The sequence below is a fragment of the Triticum aestivum genome, chromosome 6D, assembly GCF_018294505.1.
Source record: "Triticum aestivum cultivar Chinese Spring chromosome 6D, IWGSC CS RefSeq v2.1, whole genome shotgun sequence".
Classification (NCBI taxonomy): domain Eukaryota; kingdom Viridiplantae; phylum Streptophyta; class Magnoliopsida; order Poales; family Poaceae; genus Triticum; species Triticum aestivum.
The window spans coordinates 108584633-108607463 of record NC_057811.1 but is presented as its reverse complement, the minus strand read 5'-3'; the positions used below and the strand labels follow the sequence as shown (position 1 = coordinate 108607463).

The 22831-nt window shown below is 43.0% G+C and overlaps 1 long non-coding RNA gene across 3 annotated transcripts; it reads left to right on the top strand.

The window, feature by feature from the left end:
• Positions 1 to 17310: 17310 nt before the first annotated feature.
• LOC123143916 (uncharacterized) lies at positions 17311 to 20852 on the top strand. 3 transcript variants are annotated; one of them, XR_006471143.1, is made up of 5 exons: positions 17311 to 17787; positions 18069 to 18669; positions 19408 to 19487; positions 19598 to 19763; positions 20261 to 20852. It is a non-coding gene; the product is annotated as an uncharacterized lncRNA (long non-coding RNA). The 3 variants fall into 3 exon arrangements; XR_006471142.1 differs by having other exon boundaries at positions 17314 to 18471; positions 18567 to 18669; XR_006471141.1 differs by having other exon boundaries at positions 17315 to 18669.
• Positions 20853 to 22831: the final 1979 nt, after the last annotated feature.

The following is a 22831-nucleotide window of genomic DNA, read 5'->3' as shown; positions in this document are numbered from 1 at the left end:
AACCGCACATCATGTATTCGGTTTTAGTTCTACTAAGCCTAAACCCTTTCGATTCCAAGGTTTGTCTCCATAACTCTAACTTCCTATTTACCCCCGTCCGACTATCATCAACTAGCACCACATCATCCGCAAAGAGCATACACCATGGGATATCTCCCTGTATATCCCTTGTGACCTCATCCATCACCAAGGCAAAAAGATAAGGGCTCAAAGCTGACCCCTGATGCAATCCTATCTTTCCGACAAGTTTTTGCAAAATTGGACAAAAAAAGGTTAGGCCAGGTATAATACTCCCTTCGTCCACAAGTGTAAGCATTCCTGACGTTTTGTCCATAAAGTATCCCAAGAGTCTTCAACCTCCATCAAAGCAACCCTCATCAAATTATCTCCCAACCTCTCTCACGCTGGCCATTCAGGAGCTACTCTGGCTACTTCAGTGAGGGGCATCATAGTATTTTCCCTTACTCCTTTATCTGTCCTAAAATCCTAGAAATGCTTACATTTGTGGACGGGCAGAATAGTGTTATATAAATAAAGAAGATGGCACAATTATATCCGCAAAGCCCTAGCAGGAAATATATCAATTAATCACATGAATTGTCAAATGCCCTAGGAATAATGTAAAAGTATTGAGTGCAAACCCATGCTGTGAAACATATGCACAAAACAAATTCTTCAACTTGATCTAATTTGGATGGCCCAAGCCTGAGGTTGGAGTTTGCCGCCAACATGAGCTGACTTTGGGCCATCTAACTTGGCAAAGTAAGTCCAATCATGAAATACAGTAACCAATAGACTAGAGCTGTCTAGAACTCTAGATTAATTCCATGTTTACACCCTAAAGTCGTTCAGATGTTCACCAATATGGACTTGTGCAGCAAATACTCATTCGAGAATATGGATAAAATGGGGAAGCTGATTTAGTAATCTGGATACATACTCTCGTTGTGGTCAGTAATGTCGATATCAAACCAGTTTTCCGTGAAAAGCTTGTTCTTGTATATGGCTCCATCACGGTGGCTGCTATTTGAGAAGATACGCGGGATGAATATATCAGCAACCTTCGTGGGATTGCTATCTGTGACCTCATTGGTTAACTTCTTCACACTGGTTACTTTCTCCCTCGTATTTGCAGTGTCTAAGCATTTGATAGTGGCACAACCTTCGGGTTTGTACGAGTGTGGCTTATTCTGCTTCTCCTTGTTGCAGCTAGTTGTGCAAACATAAAAGCAAATCTTAACATCCGGCTCAAATAAGATGTATACTATCGCACTTTTATCTAGAAAAAAATGCATACTATCACAGAACCGCCAGGAACCCTAATTAGTGAAATAATCAAACTCTATATTTCCAATTCTGATTCGACGTAATAGCAATTTTAATCCAACAAATACCAATTTCTTTAATTTAATTTGGTCAGAATCCAGATCCAAAAGTTCATTACAAGGCACAGGATTATCACGGTACATGTTCTGAAGTAAGAGATGAAAGGAGGCCATAACAGACCTGGAAAGAAGATCCAGATGCCGATTCGAATGGGCTGATGATGACAGAAGGAGTGAAGCATCTCGTCCCTCACGCGCTATTGGCCACCAGCGAGGCGGAGCGGAGACCACTCTGCCGACGCAAGAGCGCCAGCGCCCAAGCGCTGGAGGCCATGATCGAGGTGGAGCGGAACCAATTGTGCCGGCGCAGAGACCAATAATCGATCGTGAGACGCTTTGCATCTCCGCCGCCTCAGGTCCTCACGGATTTGGCGGCGGCAGGCGACCCTATGGGCGTGTTTGGTTGGCGCAGTGAATAGTAGTTGCATCTACTACCAGTATATAAAAGGAAGAGAGGGCGAAGAACCAGATCATCCTATCATTGAAACCTGCAATCTGATGGTCTACATCCCTTCAGCAGACAAAACGCGTTTTACGCTTTAATTACCCACCATGCCATTACTTAATTAATTATCAATCACTATCGTTAACGAAACCCCTCGCTAACCACGACCCGGTACGGTACCCCACTACGGGCCTGTTCTGAACCTCTCCGAGCTTCCCAAACTCCACCAAAATCAGCTTCTGGAGCTAGCTTCAAACTCCACCTGGCGATTAGCAAACCGTTCATCACGCTCGTAGCTTCTTCCAGAGATTTGGCCCAGTTGGGGAGGTTGTAGGCCTGTTCCGCGCTGGTATAGGCCCGCTGGAAACAGCCCAGCTCGGGAGCAGCCCAATGGAGGACCTTGTTTGACGCTGGTATAGGCCCGCTGAAAACAGCCTAGATCGGGAGCAGCTGCCATGGGTGGACCTTGGGAAGAAGAAAGGGAGCTCGGGGTGGTCTTCTGGATGGGAACCGGCCGGGATGGCCCTGTATATGCCGGATCCGGCAGTGGAGCGGAGCGCCGGCCGACTAAGGGGTGGATCCGGCTGTGGCGGCGGGGGTGGCGGCGGTGGAAGGTTAGGTCGAGGGAGGGAGACGAGCGCAACGATTCAAACGCGAGCGTGGCCTGTCGACTTGGGAAGCTGGCTCTCCGAAGCGTTTTCTTTAGCGGTGGCAGTCTCGTTGTAAATATGGGCAACTCCAGTTTCTTGTTTTTCTGGAGCTGGGCTTTCCGGGCTTCATGATTTTACACATGAGCGGGGCTGAGCTTCTCAAATCCAGCTTCTTCTCAAATAAACGTTCGGGACAGCCTCACACAAGAAGTTTTCTACACTACTATTAAACGAGAGAACTTGACGACGGCGGACGAAAACTCTGCCCGTACAAACAACCCACGCCCGCACGAGTCTACATCTACAGGTAAACCCACGTCCTTTTCTCAAGAAAGAAAAAGTAACAACCCACGTCCAAATACACGGAGAGTCATACACGGAAACAACTGAGCTAAATTAGCGGGAATCAATCCAGGCTCGACGTCCAGATTACATGCCCCGTCGCTGCCCTGCGCAGCCGCTGAGGCACCCGACGACGGCCGCGACGTCGCTGCCCTGCGCAGCCGCCGAGGCACCCGACGACGAGGTCGCCGAGTCACTCGACGACGGCCACGACGACGTGTTGTTCCCCAACACAGGTGCAGCCGCACAGACGCCCTGCCACGGCCGCGACGAGGAGCTCCTCGCCGACATAGGTGCATGCTCTTCTCTGACCTGAAGTTCGAAAGGCTTTTACATGCCGCTGCCGCCAAGGCTTCGTTAGGCTAGAAGACGCCTCCGCCCTGCTCCTTTGTCAACCTGTTCATGTGATCCATCAATTGTTTTGATTGAATGAAATTATGAAAAACAACGAAAGTGTATGAACTGCTGAATTATGGCATGAAAATGCCTCATCAAGCTGCATATGAACAGGTTCAATTCTCAGTTCCAAATATGAACACACATAAAGTCACTCTGAGATACACCTACATGAATAGCATTACAAACTACTACATCCTGAATCATTGTTGCAGGTATATATATTAATGCAAAAGGAATTCAATTGGCGACTGAGTATTAACAAAGCTTTCATGTTATACAGTAGGATGGAGTTGAACATAAAACACTACTCTGTCTGAGTTGTGGTAATAGTATTCCTTCAGTTACAATTGTGTGATACCATTCTTGACATTCACAGGGTTGAAGGACTTCGTATGGCCCCAACCAGTCCCAACAGGGCGCGCACCCCGTTCCAGGATATAAGCAACAACCAATCCTTGGGTGATGAGCATTACACAACCACCCAATTTCAGTTTTTGTACCCCAACTGCTGAATTGTGACATTGATTGCAGACCCTAAAGAAGTAAAAAGGCAGAGGGATAGAGAGCGGTATGCACAAAATAAGGATGAGATTAATAAGAGACGACGTGAGGCCTACAAACAGAAGAAAATTGCGTCTGCTGAGATCAGTGGGGCACAAACACAGCTGGGTGTATCACAAGGTAATAAAGATGAACTTCATTCTTCATTATATATATTGCTATATATAATGATCTATTCTTCATCTACTCAGGTAGTAATGAGATTAACAAAGATGAAATTCATTCTCCATTATATATATTGCTATATATAATGATCTATTCTTCATCTACACAGGCAGTAATGAGATTAAGAATCGTATGAAAAGGGAGCGGTATGCACGAAATAGAGAGGAAATATTAAAGCGACAGCGACAAACCCGCGAGCAAAATAAGCATATTGCTGCCGTCCTTGATGGCAGTAACATTGTAACGCAAGTGCCGGCTACCGGACAATCTGCAGTCACACAACTGCAGAACATAACAAGTGCAGGGGGTGCGGTACCAAATTCCGTTCATTTGACCAGAGAAGACAATGTGGACGATGAGTCTGATTGGTTGCACAGAAATGATGCGTACCAGATGCAACGGAATTCAAGACGACTGATACCCACACTTATGTCACTAGATGAGAACCCCCAACTCAGTACAATCGACAACCTACATATGCCAGAAAAGTCTTCTAAAAAAAAGGGTTAGTTGTCTGATTTATTAATGGTGCTAAATTATCCGGTGTTTATTTCTTCTCTAATTTGCCATTCTATTTTTGTTTCAGGTACAGATCCTTCTTATGGCAAGAAACCTCTACCGATCCAACGTAATGATATTACTCCAGGGATGGAACCGTCCCCAGATGCAGGTCAAACCCCTCATAATCAAATTGGTACGGTCTTGTGGTACCATCCTGTGCATAAAAAGGGTCCATCTCTTTTGCTTACTCTTTTGTGCCAAATAAATGTTTTCAGCCAACGACCATGCCGAAGATGCTTACGGACTACTGGAGCCCGATGTCCACACCATAAACATTGATGGTCTGCATAATGTCATTTTTAGTTTCATCTCCCCAGTATGCATAACATCAAATGAGCATCATTTACTACTCCTAACGCACTACTATTCAATACTCACAAATAGAATGCTTGGGAGACGGGAACCTAGGAGAAAAAACTGGAGACATGGACCATGATGAAGAAGCTAGGATCTTCGCCCAACCAGGTTTATTGTTGTTGACATGAGTTGCCAGTACAATATAGTATTAGTAATATGGTTTCTGGGTGAACTTTAATTAATGCATTCTGCTCCAGATGTTTATTTTCAATCCTACCGAGTGGAGCAAAAGTATGTTGATGGAGCTCCCAATAATGATGCTCACAACCGAGTTTACATGAACCTGCCCAAAAAGCATCATGTGCTTAGAAAAGTTACTGATTGCCACCATTGTGGAGCTTTGCGCTTTCAATACGAGGGGCCTGCATTCTGCTGCAGAAAGGGAAAAGTGGATGTATTTACTCCAGATGTTTGTGAGGAGTTGAAACGGTTGTTTACAAGTCAAGATGATGGGGATGCTAGATATTTCAGAGAAAATATACGGTATTTCAACTCCCACTTCTCATTCACAAGTCTGGGAGTCACCCTTGATCGCCGAGTCAGCACCGCAGCAGGAACCGGCGTATATACATTTCGTGCGTGTGGAGGGTTGTACCACGCTCTTGATGATCTCGAGTCTGGTGATAATGGCCCTCGACATTTGCAGCTATATATTTATGATACAGATGAAAACTTGTTTCACAGGGTTAAGAGGTCTCCAAATCTTAGGTTAGATCTCATACGGAAGATTCTGGCAATACTAGAGCATAACCCTTATGCTCAAGTATTTAAAAGCCTTGGTGTTGTTCCAAATCTAGATGAATACAGGATCTCATTAAATACCGATATCAAGCTTGATCAACGAAGGTACAATGCGCCAACAACTTCTCAGGTAGCAGCAATATGGGTTGAAGGGAGCGACCCACAAAAAACCTTTGATAGAAGTGTTATCGTGTACGGGAAAGGAGAGCGTCCCCTGTATATTAGAGCATACTATGGGTGCTACTACCCTTTGTCATATCCACTATTCTTCCCACGTGGGGAGATCGGTTGGAATCGTTTGATGCCATATATTGGGGCCGCCGATGACACAAACCAAGATTTAGTGGATGATACTGCACGACAACAGTACCCAGCCTATGTTCTTCCTTCAGGTATAATGTTCATAATTGATCTATAAATTTTAATCAAAGTTAAACTTATTCAGTAATCCATCTTGCAGACGATAACATGATTAGTGAACAACTTGGTCATGACGCAAGAGATGAAGACCAGGCCACTGATTTAGCTGCAGGTATTGGACGTGATTGCTGTTTTTGTATTCTTATGGTTCTATTATACCAGATTTATGTTCATTGTTGATTTATACATATTAATCAAAGTTAGCCTTATTTAGTATTTCATCTTTCAGACAATAACATGATTATAGACCAAATTGATCATGGCCGCCGACATGACGACCAGGCCAGTCAAAGTTAACCTTATTTGGTATCCATCTTTCAGACGATAACATGATTAGAGAAGAACTTGGTCATGGCGCAGGGCATGAAGACCAAGCCACTGATTTAGCTGCAGGCATTGGACACGATTCCTGTTTTTATATTCTTATTATGATTCTATTATACCAACTTTAATGTTGTTAAACAATTTTTAGATGACTACGAGGATAACCCGGATGAGGATTTTGGTGACAATGAGATGAATGCCACAAAATCAAGGAAATATGTTAGCGCGAGGGAGTACTATGCCTTCAAGCTGCAGGTCCGGAAAAAGCTTTTTAACATCATCTTGTTTGGGGGGCGCCTTTTCCAACAGTGGGCGGTTGGCATGTACATCAAGATTGAGACAATGAGGCTTGACTGGTACTCAAAGCCAGCAAATCAAAAGGTCATACGCGCTGACCTCTACCAGGTAACGTGCTTGTGTTTATACTATTAAATTGTATTACAGATGCCACTCTTTGCTTCAACATGGTATACTAATTGGCGTCAAATATTGATTTATTATAGGGCCTTGTTGACACCGTCATCGCTGGCGAGTCACGCGGTGATCGTATTGGCAAGAGAATCGTGCTTCCACGTACCTTCCCTGGTGGTGACCGTGACATGCAACGCAGGTTCCTGGATGCAATGGCAATAGTTCAACGATGGGGTAAACCGGATTATTTTGTCACGATGACATGCAATCCCTACTGGGAGGAGATAACTATTGAATTGTTGCTTGGACAGCTGCCACAAGACCGTCCAGACCTTGTGGCAAGAGTATACAGAGCTAAACAACGATCCATGATGGACTTACTGATTAAGGGTAAGCATTTTGGAGAAGTTGCGGCTTATGTACATGTCACTGAGTTTCAGAAACGAGGCCTCCCTCATGAGCATATACTTCTGATCATGAAAGCTAAAAGTAAGTTAAGGACCCCGGATGACTATGATCGGGTGATATCGGCAGAAATACCTGACAAAAATAAATATCCTGTTCTCCATGATCTGGTGGTCAAACACATGTTGCATGGTCCATGTGGCGCGCTCAAGAAAAGTTGCCCTTGCATGATAGATGGACAATGTCGGTTTCATTACCCGCGAGATTTCTGTGATGCTACATTACAAGGGAAAGACTCATATCCCATCTATAGAAGGAGGGATGATGGGGTGAGAGTTAGGATCAGAGGAGCAGATTTGGACAATAGATGGGTGGTCCCTTACAACCCATTTCTGCTGATGACATACAACTGTCACATTAATGTCGAAGCATGCTCGAGCATCAAGGCAGTGAAGTACTTATTCAAATACATCTACAAAGGGCATGATAAGGCATCATTTGCGTTCGAGCAGGATATTATCAATGACGGGGGAATCATTGATGAAATTCGACAATATAGGGATGCACGCTATATATCTCCTCCCGAAGCTATCTACAGGATTTTCGGCTTTAAAATGTTTGGTGTCAGCCCAGCTGTGTTGCAGCTCCAGCTTCATTTGCCAAACATGCATACAGTCGCATTTCAGGCTTATGAAAATCTGGAAGATGTTGTTGCTCGACCATCTTCTTCCAAATCCATGCTTACCGAGTACTTTGGGATGAACCAAAAGTATCCAGAGGCACGAAAATTGTTGTACAGAGAGTTCCCAGAACATTATAGGTGGATAGCCGGTAATAAGAAGTGGCAACCGAGAAAAAATAAGAGATCACAGATTGGAAGATTGGTGCATGCACACCCTGCTGAAGGAGAGAGGTACTACTTGCGGGTGCTCCTAAACCATGTCCGAGGTGCCACTTCATTTGATGATTTAAAAACAGTAAATGGCAAGGCATGCGGGTCCTTCAGAGAGGCGTGTGAGCAATTAGGCCTCATTGAGCACGACAGGACACTTGATGATTGCATGACGGAGGCTGGGACATTTCAAATGCCTACTGCTCTTAGACGGTTGTTTGCGACTATATTGGTATTCTGTGAGGCAACACAAATCCGTCAATTATGGGACAAACATCTAGCATCCATGTCTGAAGATTATCGCCGTACTCAATCGAATGAGGCAGCACTTGAGCAAATGGTCCTTAGGGATATCAGGGATCTGCTGCAATCCATGGGAAAGGATATTAAACTCTATGGACTTCCGGATCTGGTTGACGCAGATGGTTCTTCTAACTTTGACAATACAGAGGTAACAGAGGAGAGACAGGTCAAAGTGGACCAAGAACATCTAGATCTATTCAGCTGTTTGAACAATGAGCAACTAGCTGGTTTCAATGACATAATGGATCATGTGACAAACCAAAAAAGCCAGATATTCTTTGTTGACGGTCCAGGAGGCACTGGGAAGACGTACCTGTACAAGGCGTTGCTTGCAAAGGTCCGTTCGATGGGTCTAATAGCGATCGCAACTGCTACATCAGGTATCGCAGCGTCGATAATGCCTGGAGGCCGGACTGCACACTCCAGGTTCAAAATTCCAATCAAGCTCACTGACAACAGCATGTGTAGCTTCACAAAGCAAAGTGGTACGACAGAGTTGCTTAAACAGGCGTCCTTGATAATTTGGGATGAAGTTGCTATGACAAAGCGTCAAGCAGTTGAGACACTTGATAGATCGCTGCAGGATATAATGGAATGTTCTTTACCATTTGGTGGAAAGGTTGTCGTCTTTGATGGCGATTTCAGGCAGGTCCTCCCCGTTGTGACCCGAGGGACAAGAGCACAGATCACTGATGCTACACTGTTGAGATCCTATCTGTGGCAGAAGATCCGCAAGATACGCCTCACACGCAATATGCGGGCACAGACAGACCCTTGGTTCTCGGAATACCTCCTACGGATCGGCAATGGGACGGAAGAAACAATTGGCGACGACTATGTGCATCTCCCTGAAGACATTGTGATTGCTTATACCGACGATGATGAACCTATTAACAAGCTTATCGAAGATGTCTTCCCATCCCTGCACACCAATGCTAGGTCGAGAGAGTACATGAGCACACGTGCAATTCTCTCGACCAAAAATGAGCATGTAGATGACCTGAATGACAAGATGATCTCCAGGTTTCCGGGCGAAGAAAAGGTGTACCATAGCTTTGACTATATCGAGGATGACTTCCAGAATAATTACACAATTGACTTCCTGAACTCGATCACACCAAATGGGTTGCCCCCGCATGTCTTGAGAGTAAAAATCAACTGCCCGGTCATTTTGCTACGGAACCTCGACCCTCATAATGGGCTATGTAATGGAACACGGCTTATGATCAGGGCCTTCCAGGATAATGCAATCGATGCAGAGATTGTTGGTGGCCAGCATGCTGGAAAGAGGGTGTTCATACCTAGGATCCCTATGTCGCCCTCGGAGGACACCTCACTTCCCTTCAAGCTTAAGAGAAAACAGTTCCCCATCCGCCTGAGTTTTGCGATGACCATTAACAAGGCACAGGGTCAAACCATCCCAAATGTCGGTATTTACCTTCCAGAACCTGTTTTCTCACATGGCCAACTATATGTTGCATTGTCAAGGGGTGTCTCAAGAAAGACGACACGGATTTTAGCCAAGCCTAACAAGGAGGTTGATAAATCTGGGAGAAGCACCAAAAACATTGTCTACAGAGATGTTTTAGAGGGGTGAGGTACGTGCAATAGTTCGTGTTTTCTTTGCACCTTCGATTTTGTACCTATATAACTAACTCTGAATATAACACTTTTCTCTTGTTTTATTTGCAGGTTTCATAACAGCGCACTACATAATAGGCATGAAACACAAATGATGTCGATGTGACCTCCGACTCTTTATGTCAGAGTCGTTTATTAGTGTGATTTATTTGTAAAAATCGTTGACATATTAACTGTCCCGAAATGAAAAAGTACAGACTTTAAATGTGTCACACTTGTTATTCCGTTTATGTTCTGATTACTTACAGCATTCATTTGGGAACGTAGAAATTTCAATTTATTCTGTAAATTCCAGAACATAAGATTGCTATACCAGCAAAATGTAAGCTGTTGGGATCATTGACAGAAATAATGAAATATTGCAATCTTATGATGGCTGTTTTTCTCTGAAGTGCATATGTGATTGTTCGACCTCAGTCTCAAATATAACTGGTTGAATTGCCAAGCGCACGTGAACTAACTAAATTGAAACGATCCATCTAACATATAAATGGAAGAAAGAAGTGTCAACTTCAGTCTTGACTGGACGTGGTCATCATGGAGTACTAAGTATTCTCAGTCCCTAACACTAACAACCGTCGATAATAATGTGTAAACACAACACTGAAGACAGCATAAGCAACAATGAACAAAAAGAGATAAAGGGCCAAGAAAGCAATCAATTTTTCTGAACACACGTGAGCAGCAATAATAATAAAACATAAGTACGGAACTCACCTTGATGGTTTCTTCATAACATGGAAACCTATGATGTCACCAGTCCCAATAGCTTTGGGCTGTAGTACAATATTTGCAAGGTTGCATGGTTTGATCTCAGGAATAGTGGATTATGCCGTTTTAGCAAGCTCAGTCTTGAAACAATCGAAAGCACTTCCTTGGCCCCTCCTGTCAAACACGGCCATTGAGGGCACATAATTAACTAACTGCCAAGACAAAGGATACAAGAATTATATTTCTGTAGAGAATGATGAACTTTCTGTACATAATAAAAAGGTATAAGAGAAAGCACACAAAAAATAGATAAACGTTCTGATGAGCCGAGCAATATTTCTGCATAAACATGTATTACGAAAATAACTCAATTAATTCTATGTGCGTAGGGTATAAAAAAAGCAAAAAAAAAAACATGCGTCCTGAGATAAATCAAAGGAGTTGCCAAAAAAAAGATAGATCAAAGGAAAGCGTGGGGCTTGAGATAACAATCACGATTCCCTTGCCTCCTCATGCTATGAAAGTCCTTCCCCTGATTTCCGCCTTACATATTGCCTACAGCGAACGATCTTTCAATCAGGAGCCCACAGAAGCAACGGGTTTTGCACCGTAGGGTTTCCTTCATCCTCTCTCGCGAAGGATTGCCGCAGCCTCACACCCCTCCGCCGCGCCGGCCTCCTCCACCGCAAGTCTGTCCAGCTTGCCGTACACATGTGTCCGTGGTGAACTACCATCGTCCCCCCCATGTCTGCGTCACAATCCTCGGTGGCCTCTACGGATCAATCTGATATCATCGTGGTAATAATGATATCTCTCGATAATTACATCCTATTCACGATTTCACATCTACAAGGCAACATAGTCGCTAGAGGTGATCCAACGAAGTGAATCAACATGCCTTGTGTTATCCCGCAAAGTTACAGAGATTTCATTATGTGACTTAGGAAATTCTTTGGGCAAGATCCACCTGATTACTAGAGAGAATAGTCACGCAAGTTAGTCTCGAAAAGTTTACTGAACAATTAAAAAAAGAAATAGATACTGAAATTTAGTTGGAAAGGATGTCCTGATACCACTATGTTAAGTAAACATGAGCAGATATGTGCATACAGTTTTGATGTACTCCCTACGACCCAACATATAAGATCGATTTTCAAGCTAACAAAACATAGGGGCTGAATGTGTATGACGTGATAATAATATATGCTTTGATTTTCAGGAAAACATCAACAAAGGAGAGAAGGACGAGCATACACAAAATATGCAGATTGAATGCATGATAACCAAAGATGAAGATATGAACACCGACTCAACAAATGCAATAGAAGAACAAGGCATCATGGAAGATACAGAAAATATGCAGATTGATGAGGTGATATCCTAACACAAGCATACAAAACCCAAGCCGACAAAGGCGGTTTTTAATTTCACATGCCATTATTATTCTTCTTATTCAGGGGGGACAAAACAATATGTAATCTATAGTATCATAATATCATACCTACGATTCTTTATTCATCTTCATAATATTTGCTCTTCTATACGTACTGAAGAATATTATATTATTATGTGTTTCAGTTACTAAGCGATGAAGAACCAGTAAGTACCGGGTAATATTATATTATGTGTGTTTCAGGTACGAAGCAAGGAAGAAACAAATGGAATAGACGACGATGAAGTACAGAAAAAAAGCACACAGGCCACAGATTGCGAAGTGGCAAAGGCATGCTTCCGTTTCAACTATCCCAAATAATTCTAATTCTCATTATATTATAATACTACATAGGGATTATTCTTTGTAATGTTGCTCTCAGGGATTAACCGTCAAGGAAACAAGTGAAGAAATGCAGCCAGCTCAAGACAATGAATTAGCACAAACATTCGACACCGAAGGGGCAGAAACTGTAGGGGACAAACTTGCAGAATTAAATGGAATAGCCAACAAAGATGAAGTGGAGAAAAAGAAGAGCACGCGGTCCATAGATTCCGAGGTGACAGAGGCATATTTTCTTTTCCAAGTATATGTCCCAAATAGTTCTAATTCTAATTATATTAAACCCTGCATACTGATTGTTCTTTGTAATCTTGCTCTCAGGAATTAACCTTGAACGAAACAAGTGAACAAATGCAGTCAGCTCGGGATGAGGAATTAGCACAAACATTTGGCACCGAAGGGGCAGACACTATAGGGGACACAATGAGAGAATCAAATGGAACAGCCGACAAAGAAGTGGAGAAAAAGCAGAGCACGCAGTCCAGTGATTCCGAAGACTCTGAAGTGACAGAGGTATCTTTTCTTTTCCAACTATTTTCCAAATAGGTCTAATTGTAAGTATATTATATCCTGCATACCCATTATTCTTTGCAATGTTGCCTCCAGGAATTAACCTTCAATGAAACAAGTGAACAAATGGATGCAACTGAGGACAGAGAATTAGAACTAACGTCTCGCATGGAAGGGGCACATACAGGGAAGCCTATCCGACTGCATAACAAACCTAAGAAGGCACAAGACTACGTGGTGGCTCCAGAAGGCACGGACAAATCCTTCTATGCCCTGCTTTTGCTACATTTATTTTCTTTGTCATTAATAAATGTTGTTACTTACATCATGATAGATTACGCCTGCACTGGCGATGATTGGTTTGTGATTGAAAATATCATGTCTGAACCAAACGATAAAAGAAATTTAGTGAGCATCGACGACTCACATCTCCAAAGAAAACAGTTAGAACGTCTATTACTCCCCGAAGAATTCCTTGGCGACGAAGTAAGTATATGTGTCTTTCAGACAAGACTGCTGTTTTAACATGAGTTTCTATTCACTCCTCTGACTAAGGTGTGCACTTCATATTGCAGATCATAGACGCATACATACATTGCATAAGTGCTAAAGAGCATCTACAGATGAGGTCAGGTGGAAGTGTGTTCTTAGAGAGTGCATGCATCTCTAAGATGATAAAGGAATTTAGCTCTATACGGGATGACGCACCAAGATGGGTATTAAACAGAGCTACAACTTATTTGGAACATGATATGGTGAGTCTTAGTTCCATATAAATGTTTGTATAGATGGGACCTAAACTAACAAAAACCCTATTTTCAGATATTCATTCCAGTTAACATTGAACACTTCCATTGGTACCTAGCAGTTATAAATGCCGGGCAGCGATGCATCCAGGTGCTCGACTCGCTAGGCCCAAGAATGAGCCGCAAAGACCTCACCGCTATGGTTAGTCATTAGTCCCACTGCACCATCTTTTGATAAGACGATTTCTGTTATTGTTCGGTTGTGATGCTAATACTTTGTCATTTATTCATGCAACAGCTCAAAGGACTAGAAAATGTATTCGAATATGCATCGCTTCAAGTGGAACTAAAAACTGATAAGTGGAAAGACTTAAACATCTCATCATGGCCAAGGGAAGAGTGTATTAAGAGCAAACTGCAAAGAGACTGGTATACCTTCTATATCTGAATTAAACTTTAGTCTCAATATCTGAATTTCTATCTCTGGACCATGTGGCGGCAAGCAAGCAAATTAAATTGGTAAACAGTACAGTGACCAACTGATTCAGCACTAGAGGCCGACAGTGATAGCACCAAGCGAAATTCAGTAATTATGACCAGCAAATCATTAAACTTAGTCTGAATATCTCAATTCTATCTCTAGACCATGTGGCTGTAGGCAAGCAAATTAAATTGGTAAACAGTGCAATGCCTATCTCATTGAACACTAGGGCCTGAGAGCAACTAGATTCAGTCAAGCATGCAAGTGAATCTAGAGCAGCAGAAAAATCAGGGAACCAGACCTATGAAATCAAAACGAGAGAGAGGTAGAGGGAGGCTTTACCTTGGGTTGCTGCTGCCCCATGGCTGGGCGTCATCCCGTGAGAGAAGCCTCACTCCTCCTCTCCCTGCATCAAGTTGGTGCAGGTGCGTGGTGAGTTGGAGGCTGGCTGCATCCATTGGCGTGTTGAAGTCTCCTGCAGCCAAGCACGAACACCATCTCAGGGAAGGGAAGAAGAAGAAATCCAAGAGGAGAGGAGAAGGGGGCGGACTTGTATGTCGTCGGGGTAGCCTTCCTGTCCCGGAGCCACAGGGTAAGGTCGCCGGAGCCACGACGGAGCAGATCAAGCGCCGGCGCACGCGGATCCAGCGCCGGCAAACGCAAATCAAGTGCCTCCTCGCCCAGCAGCACCTCCTCGCCCAGAAGCCTCACTCCTCCTCTCCCTACGGGGTGTGAGAGAACTAGGGTTGGGGGCTGCCAGAGTGGGCGTAGGTGATGGGGAGCAAGGCGGCCATGGGGAGGAAGAGGAGAGCGCACGCGATGGATGGCCCCGACGTCGCCAGGAGGAGTGAGGGGCGGCGCAGAGCAGATTGCCGGGCTGCCGCCTGTGGATGGGGATGTCGTGGCCACGAATGAGGGAAGAATGGGGAGGAAAGGAGAAATGAGGGGGCGGTGGGAGTTTGACTGAGCTTTGAGTGAGTGTGGCGTTGTCCGAACAAAAATACACTGTACTGTATTAGATCATCTAAATACACATTATATTTCATAGGGCATGTCCGGTTCACTAAGTTTGTGAAAATTTTGTTTTCATCACGGCTTGTTTCAGTCATGATCATTTGATGATTCTAAAAGTTGTTTTATACAAATATCTATAAATTTGATTAAAAATGATTGAGTTTATTTAAGTTTTATATTTGTAATCATGCAGGTCATCTTGTGGTCTGTGGATGGTAAATTTTATGGAGTACTTCACTGGAGATATGTTGTCTGACATTCCTACACAGGTATTTTTTACTGTGTATCATTATATTTATTCTATGTTGTATCACTATTTAACTCTTATTACTGTTTTAATAGGAACATATGACAGATTTTAGAACAAAACTAGCTGTCATTTTAGTGGACTCAGAATTGAATGATGATAATATAAGAAATCGAGACATGGAAGAGGACGATAACAACACAGATCCCACAGAATGTATGATTCTGGATAGACCCCCTGAGAATTTCAAAATATCAAATACATCAACATAAGTTGAGCTCATCTCGCGGTCATTTATTCTTTCACCGTCTGTCAACCCAACAAACGATGATTTAATAGATGAACTTTGCTTGTTCATCAGTATGGTTGATGATGTCGCTCTACTAGAGTAAGCCATATTTTTTATTTCATTTTCTATTCCAACAAATTACTCTGATGTCATTATAATTTACAGAATTTTGATTTTACAGGAGAGAATGGGTGAAAAGCTCTGATCCGTACCCTATTAGCTTAAATTTGAGACAAATTAAAAACATATTAAGCAATGATGAATACATGGATATTCATTGCTTTAATATGGCTGTGCGAATACTAGCGCGCCACGAAGTCCAGCTTCTCAGAGACATTCCATCTCACTATATGGATCTGAACTTTTGTGTAAGTTACTATAATCACGTACTACATTTTTTTCTCATTGCACTAATATTTTCTCATTCGTACTTTAGTCCATGTTCCATTATGCACGAGACTCAAGTCATCGTGAACATATGGAAATTGCTACATTGAAACGGTTGTTCCATAGCTGGCCTGACAGTAATGACTATCATATCTCTCAATGTGATATGGTAAGATTTTTTTTCATTTGTAACAGTGCTTTACTTGGTCTTAATTAATATTCTATGTATTTCTAAACTATTTCATCATTGCAGATTTTATTGCCTTGGTATATGTTTGGGTTATTTCTATTATTTGTCTTGGATCAAAATAGAAAAGTTGTCTCAGTTTTCGATCCGATACCAATACCTACTTTCGGAAAGAATGTACTTAAAACCGTGGCCGACAATCTAAACCTTGCGCTTGAAGTTGCAAACCCTACATTCAAGGATGATATCTCTAAATGGGAATGCATAGTTCATGATGCTCCAACAAACTCACACTGGTATGATTCTTTTAAACGCATTACAATATTAGTTGATTCATTCAACGCACATTATGTGTTTATTTCATATATGCAGTGCCTTGTCTGGTTATTTGGTTTTTAATTACATGCACTCATTGTGCGATGGAAAGCTATATTTTCCCATACCCCAGGTGACTATTTACACCATGCTTATTTGTATACACATTGCACATACAACTTGTTATAACAATGTTGTATAATGCCAATGTAGGATGGTTTTCAACTGAGGAAGCAATTTTTGGTGCATATTTTAAAGTACGAAGAGAATGAAGCTCAAAACAATATCCCATACATTGAACGAAGCATCATTGATCGCATCTATAGATGGACCTTCATTGCTTCAAAAGATGGACCTTCAAAACATGCTTAGTTGCGGTTTTTAGAATATGTTCTTGTAGCAATTATAATATAATTATTATGTGACAGTGAATTTTATGTGAAGACATGTTTATGATATGTGTGTTGGATCATAAATAGGTCGCACTTTTTGAAAAAACAATTTAAGTGACATGATAACATTTAGTAGCGATCTGAATTTTCTGTAAAAATCATTTTAGTATTATATCATGTAAACATATTTTGTTTGAGACGTGCGTTGCACGTGCATGCTTACTGGTAGGAGTTAGAAGCCGGAGGAGATCAGAACAGGCCCTACCTCTCACACGCCTCTCCGCACGTCCCTCTCTCGCCCCAACCGCTCGCCCCGCCGCCGCTCGCCCCTTCACGGCCCCGCCGCCGCCCCTTCTCGCCTTCACGCCCCGCCGCCCCTTTGCCTCGCTGCCGAGTGCCGACCACGCTGCCGCACGCACCCGGCAACCCCTCGCCTCTCCGGTGCCTGCCTCGCCTCCCTCACGCGAACCTGCTCTACGCGCCGCCCCTCATCCTCGGCGGCGAGAGGTACGCGGGAGCTGCCGCCGCCGCCGCTGCCAGGGGCGTGGACGCGTGTGGGCCTACTGCCGGCGTACGAGGTCGCGCCTGAGCCTGCGGCACGGTGGCGCGGGGCCCTCCGCCGCCAGTTCCCTGTCGGTTCGAGATCCCCCATTGCTCTCCTGCCTGCCGTCGTTGGTCTTCCTGCTACCAGCCCCGCCCTATCTCCAAGACAACGTTCTGCTCCATCCGTTGGTAAGTAGCGACCATGCCATCTCTCCCCCTTTCAATCCCTATAGTACTTTTCCCATGGTGTTTCTTTTCAATGGTGATGAAACTCAGGCGCCCATGACCACCGTGTTTCTTTTCCTTTTATTCCTTGGCCATAGTTTTCATGAATCGCAATGGTTTTCATTAGCTGTAAGCATGTAACTGATAGAGTGAGGCATGGCCGTTTGCTTTGATCAAATCCAACCCCATTATCAAATGAAATGCTAGGAGAAAATAAGTTGGTAGCACTTCTCTTTTTCCAAAAGAGCTGGCATGCTGGGCAGCAGTGCTCTTTTGGTTTTGCTTAGCTGCAGGATAAAATGATCACCCAGTTAGTCATGGGCTCATGGCTGGGTTAAATGTATTCAGAAGAAGAAGTCTCTGACCGCCACACACCTGCCGTCGACCAGCACATCAGGTAACCCACCCGCTGTCCACCACTGGATTCCGTTTCGCCTTCAAACTGCGTTTATGCATAAATTCAGAGTCACGGAATAAAAATGCTTCTTTGCTGTGATAATCTAAAATTTCCAAAGATTTATTCCAAGTGATTCTCCAGATTTGTCCCCTCGGAGTAGTCAATTCTTTTTTGTAGTCAATTCTTTGCTGTAGACAAGATGGTGCTCCTCGGAGTAGAAGCTGATGTACTGTAGTCATCTTCAAGTGCTGGTAGAAGCTGATGTAGTCGATTCTTTGGAATAAATTGCAGCAAATTACAGTACGGTGCTGTTCAGTACGAATTGGATTTGTTGTAAATTTTACAGGTTGACTAAGGTGCTGTTGAGATGACTACGCTGCTGTCAATTTAAATAAACCTGAATTGACTTTGGAGTAAAACAGGGCAGACTTCAACTTCAAACAATAGCAGTAAGACAATAATAGTGGCTTTTAAGGCTTTTTTTAGAGTGTGTTTCATGCTGGCCTACAATGATGAACTAGGGCTGGCTTATATTCTGTTTCTGAATTCAGTTGATGTGCAGATTTAACAAAGTGCAGTAGGGCTGGACTTTTCATAGGTAGCAGCCTCAGTTTATCTCCAAGGGATTATTGTTTGCAGACACTATTGTAGGCATTTTGGGATATAGGGCTGGCCTTTTTCAACTGTAGGTTTTCACAAACAGTAGACATCTCAATACTTGCTTCTTGGAACAGCAACACACCAAGAATAAATTAACAGATCAACAAATGGTCCAGGAAACATAGCTGCTTGCTGGTATCTCCTGAATTTTGAACCAAAACAAGATCCAATTCATAAATGAACAAAAACATGGCGCTTGCTGGTATCTCCTGGTAACACACCAAATTATTCAAATAAAATACTCCATGTAATTCAAATAAATACTCCTGTACAGGAGCCACCATACAAACCTCTCTGTAATATGTTGTGAGTACAACTTGAGAGAGTTTCAAAGAAATAAAAGAAAACAACTAACACTTCAGAGAATATATTGTTGTTTATATAAACTGAACCCATTTTGGTTGTGATAAACAGAGAAAATAATGTAGAACTGTGGTCTAACATTTTTGTCGTGATTCTTCTAATTTGAATTTGAATGCATCAAGGTATTGTCAATTTCTGTAACAGGATTTTGTTGTGAATTTCAGATTTTAGAAGAAGAGATTGGTGGTGTTAAAGGACATTTTGGACCAATCAATGAATTAGCATTTAATCCTGATGGGAGGAGGTTAGTTCATACTCTAAATTGTATTTCTATTTCTTTGTTTGTATTTTGCCTCTGATCAAGATTAGCATTTAATCCTAAACATTTTAACAATCTCCGAGTCCAACTTTCAGGTCTTGAAAGTAGCATATACATCAAATATTTGTGGACATCATGCATGGATGAAAATCTGGGAACAGTTAGTTTGTTGGCTATGTCTTGTCATAGCTGGGTGCTCCTGATTCAAAAGATTTAAAGGTGACCTCGTCAAAGCATTGCTTAGCAAAAAGAACACTGCAGGTAAAAACACAAGCAGGAAACACTGTGATGTTTGTCTGAATTTATTTCCTACATACCAGTTTTTTGTCTCAAAGTCTGTAGAGGTTATGCTTGTGCTACTGAATTTAAAATTGAATAGAGCTATCATTTAGATGCGCTTTTGATAGCCTACAGTTGGTTATTTGGTTGTCCCAAACTCAAGATCAATGCAATCACCTACTGTTAGTTCCATTACAATTCCATTTTATAACAGAAAAAGAGCACACTGCTTTGTTTGTTAAAGATAAACACCTCCTTTAGTGTTCACTGTTCAGTGTTCCCATCAGTTCACTGTTTTGACGTCTAGGAGGAACTGGAGCAAAACTCTGCTTGCCAAATGAGATTTGAGCTCGAAGCTCCTTAACCCGAAGGCCGAAGTGAACAAACATCCCATTTCAGCAACCGCAGCAATCTTGTCCGATTTTTATTTCTCCAAAATTAACAGTGAATTTGGTTCAATTTACTCTGTATCTTCACAGTGCAGAGGAGGAGCAGCAGCAGCACGGGCATGGGAGAAGCATGTGAGACAGCAGAGCTCAACCAACGGGAGCTCGAGGAGAAGCAAGAGCCGGAGCTCAAGGAGAAGCAGTAGCCGGAGCATGAGGAGAAGCAGCAGCGGGAGCTAGAGGCACGCGGGAGAGCAGTTTTGGGCGGCGGCGATGGCGACGGCGCAGGTTTGGGCGCTGGGAGGGGATCTCGGCGGGGTAGGTCTGGGCGGCTGTGTCGGAGCAGTTCTTGGCGGCGGCGGTGATGCCTGTAGGCAATCGCAGCTGGCCGGCGCCGGCACCTGGCAACGTGCGGGTGACGAGCGGAGGAAGAAGACGGGGCGGATTGGTATGTTTGAGACACTTTTGAAATTGCGAGGGCTTTTTTGCAAATTTGCCAATGAACTGGGCATGCGACAAGAATTTCGGGACTGAGAGAGTATTGTTTTGTTATTCTCATTTATGAGCACGGATATGTCAACCATCAAACATATTAGAGTTGACAGCCAAGAAATACCTACTTAAGCATTAACATTGTATATAGACAAGAAATACCTACTTAAGCACGGATATGTCAACCATCGAACCATGGCGACTGCGGTGGATAGTGGTCATGGCGCCGTGTCCGACATGACGAGCATGGAGTCGTGGACGAGCGACCCCGTCGGCGGCATGGCGAGCAACACCATTGACGAACTAGTCGCGGTGCTCGCGCAAAGACAGTGCGCCGAGGAGGAGAATGCAGTGCTCACGCCATGGTATGGTCCGTGCAGTAGGACGAGAGAGGAGACCGAGATGATCGACGCCGGAACGACTCCAGTGTAGTGGGACGAGAGAGAGGAGGCCGAGATGACCGACCCCGTCGGTGGCAAAGAACAGAGGAGAAGAACTCCGTCAGTGTGCGCGCCATGACGGCTGAACTGCAGTAGGATCATGGAGAGAAGGCCGAGATGAACGACGGCAACGATAACGCTACCGTAGCAAGATGCGAGAGAGGAGACCGAGAGAAACCACGACGACTAGAGGAATAATTAAGCAGTGTCTTAAATCACAGTACACACTAGATCGTGAATGGCGTGCGCTGCTGCGCCCGTGTATTATGAATTTTGGATGAAATAGGTTTGCAGTGTTTTTATAAAAAATGTGTTTTTTCGAGGGTTGTTATGGGTCACATAATAGAATTTTTTTTATTTTACTTGGGTTATGGGCCTTTTTTTTGTGAAATGCACATGCAGTCACATCAATAGATCATGGTTTTCTCAACAAACAAAAAAGACCATAGTGAGGCTCCTGTCGTCTTAATTCTCCCGTAGAAGCTATATGAAGTTAGTGAATATTATATGCTAATTAATGGGTGGGCAATAATAAAATGCTTATGGCTTTTCAGTTTTCATTCTTGATTGCGTATTTGTAACTTCTCTAGGTGTGGTTAATGGCACGCGTTGCGGCGCCTGTTTATTAGGATTGTTGAATGAATGAGGGTTGCAATGCTTTGTAAAAGCGTGTAGTTGGTTTTATTTTTGAGTAATTACAAATCATAGAATAGAAGTTCCATTGTTTCAGTTTGGCTCGCATGGGTCTTCTTTGTGTGTACTGCACATGCAGTCAGCCCAATTGAAAGCAGTGCCTCAAATTGAATAAATTCTTTCTGGATAAGTGAATTGATAACCCTTGATCTACAGGCAAATTTCAGTAGACAAATTATTTGTTTATTCCTTTTGCACTATCTCTCAGGGTGCCTACAGGTACTTGGCTATACTGAATCTATCCACATGATCGATTGTCAATTAATCTGGGACTTTATTTTATCTGCCCTATTGATGGACATTGCCCAAACAAAGAGAGCACTTGACATGGCCAGCTGATGCATGAAACAAAAATAACAAAGGTGAGTGTACGTTGAAGATCCTGACATGTGCACGTGGGTACATCAACAATTCAATTACAGATTCCACTTCACAGTTTATTGGAGAACGAAAACATTTAGAATACACATGATCCGATAATAAATGAAAAAAGAAGAAGGGAAAGGTAGCTAGGTAAAACATACGACCATCTTGACTACCACATTATATGCACGATGCCGAGCGTTTTTGTTGGATAAACAAACTTGGATTTTTTTTTCTATACCTGAAGCAAGTGAAATATACATAAAGTTAGTGAGAAAATACTTTGAAGCGATGTTGGTGAACGCCCACATAATTTCTAATCAAATGAAGACAATAAAACTGAAACACACACACACACACAAAGAGAGAAATTGCCTGCAGACTCACATATATAGTCATTGATCCAACAAAAGGAAATCATGATGTGCCAGCGCTGCTGACAGATAGCAACCAAAGTTGAGGATCCGACAATAGCATGGTGTGAACCACACATAAATGATAGCATCAAATTTAATTAACTAATTGCATGCACGCACCGAGAGATCTTGAAGTAGGAAGATGAGCTATTGATATGGATACATACACTAACCTGGTTCGACAGCCATTGTAATTCCCCAAATCAGGCTCCAGCACCATAGACGAGGTCTGTGGATTACCACGAACATGAACAAAGGGG